At 43.4% G+C, this 6,503-nt stretch overlaps 1 long non-coding RNA gene across 1 annotated transcript; it reads left to right on the forward strand.

Annotated features, from left to right (window-relative positions):
* The first annotated feature begins 3,187 nt into the window (after positions 1 to 3,187).
* On the forward strand, positions 3,188 to 4,510 carry LOC132346974 (uncharacterized). Its single transcript, XR_009497015.1, has 2 exons — positions 3,188 to 3,482; positions 3,929 to 4,510. It is a non-coding gene; the product is annotated as an uncharacterized lncRNA (long non-coding RNA).
* The last annotated feature ends 1,993 nt before the right edge of the window (positions 4,511 to 6,503 follow it).

Below are 6,503 nucleotides of genomic sequence, written 5' to 3' on the forward strand. Positions count from 1 at the left end.
GGGGAACTGGTTGATGGTGAAGACACCACATATTTGGTGATAGGGTAAACACGAGCTCACTCTCTCCTGTGATTTAGGCACTTAGATGAGACTTGGGGACAAGGAAGTAACGAAAATAGAACACTGCATCCAGAAAATCTTACAGTGAAAGTGGAGTGTTAGTTGCACAGTCATGTCCGACTCTTTGCCACCCCATGGACTGAAGGCCACAGGATCCTCTGCCTGAATACTGCAGTGGGTTGCCTTGCTCTTCTCCAGGGGATCTTTCCAACCTAGGATCAAACCTGGGTCTCCTGCATTGCAGGCAGGGTCTCTACCATCTGAGCCACCTGGGAAGCTGGAAACTCTTACAAGTAAACTATATTTTTAGAATTCCTGGTAGAATCAGGTATTGTATCAGGTGGGTTGTGACAACATAGTTACTTCTCCTGACCCTACCACCTGTATGCTCTGTGTCCTGGGGTAAGTCATCTGCAGTTCCCTCATCTGAACAGAGAAAACATGTTACATGGGTTCTCTGAACAGATTACCAGTCATGGATATAAAGAATTTATTCACATTTCATGACCAATTTTGTCCATTATCCACCAATGTGTTAATCTGAAGAACTTTATCCTTTGATCTCCTTTGGGCAAGAAAACATATTGAGGTATCAAATAATGATTATTCCTTTATTATTAGAATAATCAGAAAGACCTGGGACCACCGAGCAGCAACTGCAGGAGCACAAGAAACATAGTGCTTGTGTGGTTTGGCTCATGGGATCAAGGCTGAGACAATATGAGTAAAGCCTCCAGACCCTTTACCTTGTTCTCTTTTGACTGAGTTTATTGTCCATGTTTGATCCATATTTGGTCCTTGTCCTGGTTCATTGCCCAGGCCTCCTGAAACTCTTGGCATTTACTTTCTTTGCTAGGTCATGAGAGCACTCAGGGAAAGCAACCCAGGAAACTTCAGGTGCAGGCTCTGAACTTATGATTAATCAGCAATAGCGGCTAATCCAGTCAATATGGTTATTTATTGAAAACTTCCATAAATATCCATAAGTATTTGGGTTCAGAGGTTTCGGGGTTAAAGATCACCAGGACACATTGTTTTATTATCCTCTCAGCAGATTGAATGTTAGAGGGAGATGGACCATTGTGCTGATGTGCCCCATCATCAAGGTGATTGTACTAAAAGGAATTCAATTATACCCATTCTATTTGATGACCTTGCACTTGTGGAGAGAATGAAAATGGGAGAAAGTCCCCACAAAGCAGTGTTCTTGGGGATTGGGACACAGCTGTCAAAAAAATATGGCAAAATAAATTGCCTTCTAGGAGGGACACTTAAAAATACCAAAGAGTGAAATCTTACAGTAGGTTATCAGTTTCTTGAAGGTAGAGAGTAAAGCAGAGAAAGGATGCTTTGCTTTTTCTCTAAAGGGCCAGGGAAACCCTCTGTGATAAGGAAGTACTGAGCAGAACTGCAGAAATAACGTGCCTGGTTACTCATTACTGTGTTTGAGCAGGAGCCAGGGCCAGGGTGGTTGGAGCTGAGTTGGTTTAGGTGAGGGGAAAGAAGTGGAAACGGATGAGGCATAGAGGTCACGGGAGCAGATCGCGAGGAGCCCTGTAGGACTTTTTAAGAATCAGAATTTCACTATCATAAAAAAAGGGGACTCACTGAGGAGTTGGTCTCCAGGGAGCCCTGGGATAAGACTGAAAAATAACAGAATCCTTGAGGCTGCAGTGCACAGAGTGTCCTGTAGGGGGCAAGGAGCAGAGACAGCGCCCCACTGAGCAGGCTGCTGCAGTGGGCCACATGGAGTGTGTATTCATGCGAGTATCCATATCCATGTTCCCTGGGTGGATCCCAGGTCTCTCAAATAACATAAATGTCTTGCTGTATTAAGGTTTCTATGGAGGCTTCATTACCTGGTCATGATGCATTAAATCGTTAGCCACTGGGGACTGTTCAACAGACAGCTCCATTAATCTCCCTGAGGTTGAGGGAAGGCAAGGAGATTGTGGAAGAAAGACCATGGGGGAGGGTGGGAATGAAAGTTTTCACCCTCCTGTAGGCAGTCCTTTCTGGTGCAATATCAGAGCCCATTCTGGGCTTATGAGGGTCTTTCCAAACTCACCAAGGTCACATACCAAAAGACACCTTTACTGTTCTCATCATACAAGAAATACCAAGATTTTTAGGAACAGTGTCAGGAAAATGATGAAAAAAGAAATATGTATATTTCTTCTTAGAATCACAATATCATTAGTATCAATATTCATTTTATAGATTCCTTGTGAGGTAACCAAAGTAAACACAGTGTCAGGTTTTCTTCATGCCGTTTCCCATTATAGCACGATTCCTTCACCATTGTTATTAATGGTGAAAAGTTTTTTACCATACACTTAAGCAAAGAGAAGGCAATGGCACCCCACTCCAGTACTCTTGTCTGGAAAATCCCACAGACAGAGGAGCCTGGTGGGCTGCAGTCCATGGGGTTGCTAAGAGTCGGACATGACTGAGCTTTTCACTTTCACTTTTCACTTTCCTGCATTGGAGAAGGAAATGGCAACCCACTCCAGTGTTCTTGCCTGGAGAATCCCAGGGACAGGGGAGCCTGGTGGGCTGCAGTCTATAGGGTCGCACAGAGTCGGACACGACTGAAGTGACTTAGCAGCAGCTTAGCAGCAGTAAGCAAAGAAAATATTAATAGTATTATAAAACTGTTATCCAGACCCATTAATTATTGACATATAGGGGATAATTTTTACCTTTGTCCTCTTTTTGTTGTAGTTTTTTTTTTCTTTTTTGAGCATTTATGTATTTGTTTGTGTGGGCTGGTTCTTATTTGTGGGTCCCAGACTCAGTAGTTATGGCCTGTCGACTCCGTGCCTACAGCATTTGGGACTTTAATTCCTTGACAAGGGATTGAAGATAGGACTCCTTTGTTGGAAGGCAAATTCTTAACCACTGAACCACCTCGGAAGTTCTTCTGAAGTTTTAAGGCTATTCAAAGGCATTATCAATTTTTCTTAAAATACTTCATGAGAAGATATACATTTGTACATGATTACTATAACATGCGACGCTTAGCAACCTTCATAATTCTGTCCCAGAAAGGAAAGGAGGTTTTCAAGTGGGCATTTCAATTTGACCATCCCCACAACCCTAACATTCTCTATCCCAAACAAACTGGAGGTTCTAGTTGTTGGCCTTCTACGGAGCTGTGATGACCATTTTCATAACTGAGCCATTGCCCCTCTCATTCCAGCAGATTCTCAGCCTGCCTTCTGCCTGGAGCCTAAGTTAGCTGGTTCCTGCAAGAACAAGACAGCCAGGTACTTCTACAGTGCCAAGACCGGGTGCTGTGAGCCGTTTGTTGATGGTGGCTGCGAAGACAACAAAAACAACTTCAACACGATAGACAACTGCTTAAAGTCCTGCTGTCCTGACTGCATGAAGACCTGCTGCACACTGGAAGAGTCCCAGGGGTAAGACAGGGGCCAGGGCACCGTCGGAGGGGAAGGGCTGGGCAGAGAGGTGAGCTCAGGGGGCCACACACCATTTACCCTCCAGTGTCTTCCTCCTCGCTGCTGCCAGAAGATGCCGCAGTGTCCTGTGAAACCACACTGAGTGGGTTCTCCAGGGAGAGAATGGCGAAGGTCAACCCCAGAGGCCTCTTTGTGACCATCTCAGCCTGATCACATGCTCCTCTTTCTCAGTTGGGAACACTGATTCAGCCACTTTCCAGGGCAGGTCTGCAGTGCTACTGAGTGCCCCACCTAGGCTTTGAAAACTCACATCCTTCTTGTAGGTCATTTGGGTCATGGGCACTACAGTTCCATATTGTTTGAAAAGTTTAGGCTCTGTCAAGATGACCAGTGTCCAGGTCTGGGGCCACAATGATGGCACTCAACAAGTTCCTTTCTTTTTGCAGAGGACATGTGAAGAGTGGTCCCTGAAACTCTGAAATCCAAGGAAGACCCCTGCAGGGCTGGGCTGTGGCTGCTTCTGAAACAGTTCCATCTCCTCGCAGTCTTTCTCTCCCCTACCCTCCTCAGCAGAACCTGCCTATTTCCTTTCCTCTATTGGTCAACATGTCTAATTCTGTCTCATCCAGCTGGCTCTCAGCACCATGAGAGCATGTCTCCCCTGTACCTCTAGCACTTCACATAGTTCCTGACACCAATGAGACAGTTTATAATTATTTGAGGAAAGAAGGAAGGAATGTAGGAGCACATTCCTCATGACCAGGTTAAGTACAAGGCTGCGGTGTAACACAGGATTTTTGTTTTTACCTCCATCCTCACGGTATCCTCACCTTCAACCTGTCCCCACAATCACTGCTCTCCTTCTGGGTGGCCAAGAGGAATTTCCAGCATTCAGTTCTCATTGTCAGTAATGAGAGAAGGGTTTGGGATAAAGAAGCTTCTTGACCCCACAATGATGCTCTGATTTTCCTTTCCATAGCTTCAAACACTGTGGTTTATACTTAAATAAATACATATTAAAAATTAAACTGACTGGAATCTGTGGTTTGCAAGCACAAAACTTAACCAGCAGAGTCCATGGAAATGATCCTTCTCATGGTTCTGCAGAGGATTGGGCACCTCCCATTTCCTGTCCAGAGACTGTGCCCTACCAGGTATAGGAAGCAAACCCGTTTTAGCATCATCATCTTGGTAGTCACCCCAAGCCACACAGAAATCTGGGAGGCTCACACCTGCACATGAAAACTTCATTTCTTACTTCTAAGTTCAGTTCAAACTTGAGGCCAGGTTGTTCTCCTGGACTCTCAGAAGGAGAAAGGGCTTGGGGCTCAGTTGTCCAATCTCTAAGGAATCCTGTTCTCTGATGTCACATTTGGGGAGGGGTTTTTTTAGTTCTGGTAAAGAAGAGCAACTCTCATTTAGTGTCCCAGGCTCTGTGCAAGCATTTCGCTTGCATTATTCTATTAATCATGCTAAGAATCCTTCAAGGGAGGAAATGGAATCATAGAGATGGCACTTAGCTGCTGTATTCTTTTCCTAACATGGCGGGGCCCCACTTTCCCAAGCAGAAGGACTTTGATGATGCTTTCCTGTTCTGTTTCTGGGAAGATTTAGAATGGAGGCAACTTCGGAAACGGTATCTGTGCCACTACAAATGAGTGAAGTTTACCAGGGGGACGAAGCAAGTATATTACTTAAATAGAGGAGAACACATAGCGTGCTGGTGCTGGTTTTGATATCTTTCCAGTCTTGGGCAAATTCTTAACATCTCTGAACCTGGCATTCTTTAGTATAAAACAAGGGTCAGGCTAGTGCTTGTTCATGTTTCTAGCCAGAGACCACTAGAAATACTCCTGTTTCTAGTTGAGCTCACTGCATTTATTTACTACTCACAGCATCAAGGAACAGGAATCATCTTGGAAAACAATACGCTGTCATATTAAGACCATGTTCAAAGGAACTTATAAGATGTTGGCTTCTGTGATTTGAATTTGGGGAAGGTATCAGGAAGATGGCTTTGCTCTGGAAGGATGGTGTTTAGGATGTGGGGTAGTTCTCTGATTGGTATCTTTTCTTTTGTTTTTTTTTGAGCAAAATATGTAAAGCATTTATTTATTTATTTGTTTTGATTTTATGTTTTATTTAATTTATTTTTCAAAAGTTTATTCATTTTAATTGGAGGCCAATTACTTTGCAATATTGTAGTGGTTTTTGCCATACATTGACATGAATCAGCCATGGGTGTACATGTGTCCCCATCCTGAACCCCCCTCCCACCTCCTTCCCCATCCCATCCCTCAGAGTCATCCCAGTGCACCAGCCCTGAGAACCCTGTCCCATGCATCGAACTTGGACTGGTGATCTGTTTCGCATATGATAATATACATGTTTCAATGGCATTCTTCCAAATCATCCCACCCTCGCCCTCTCCCACAGAGTCCAAAAGACTGTTCTATACATCTGTGTCTCTTTTGCTGTCTTGCACTTAGGGTTATCTGATTGATATCTTAATTTTCACTCTAAGAAGGGAAGACTAGATAGAGTTTAGAGGTGTACTTGTTCAAGAAAAGCTGTCACTCAAGATAGGAAGGTATTTGGTCATATCGGTAGTTTGTGTAATGTAGCTCCTTTGCCCAGGGCTAAAACATGATTACCCAATGTCCTGTTTTTGTCTAAATCTTTCACCAACCCAGAATGACCTTATCTGATGTTGAAGCTTTGTAAATGTTTATCTTGAGCAGAAGAACATAAGGGCTATTGTGGTACCAGGTCAGGTCTTAGAACTCAGAGGTTGCTTTTCTCTTTCTCTATCAATCTCATAGAGTATTGATGAGAATGAAAGAGATGTATTTGCTAAATTCTTTGTCCAAGACTGCCTGGGTAACCATTTAATGAAGGTCAGATATGATAATAGTGATATTAGTAGTATAAATATATGTTATCTAATTTTTAATAATTTTTAGTTGATAACAGTATAAAGAAAATGACTTGGTATTAATGAAAAAGCTTAGCTTCAGCAAC

The sequence above is a fragment of the Bos taurus genome, chromosome 13 (genome assembly GCF_002263795.3).
Source record: "Bos taurus isolate L1 Dominette 01449 registration number 42190680 breed Hereford chromosome 13, ARS-UCD2.0, whole genome shotgun sequence".
Taxonomy (NCBI): domain Eukaryota; kingdom Metazoa; phylum Chordata; class Mammalia; order Artiodactyla; family Bovidae; genus Bos; species Bos taurus.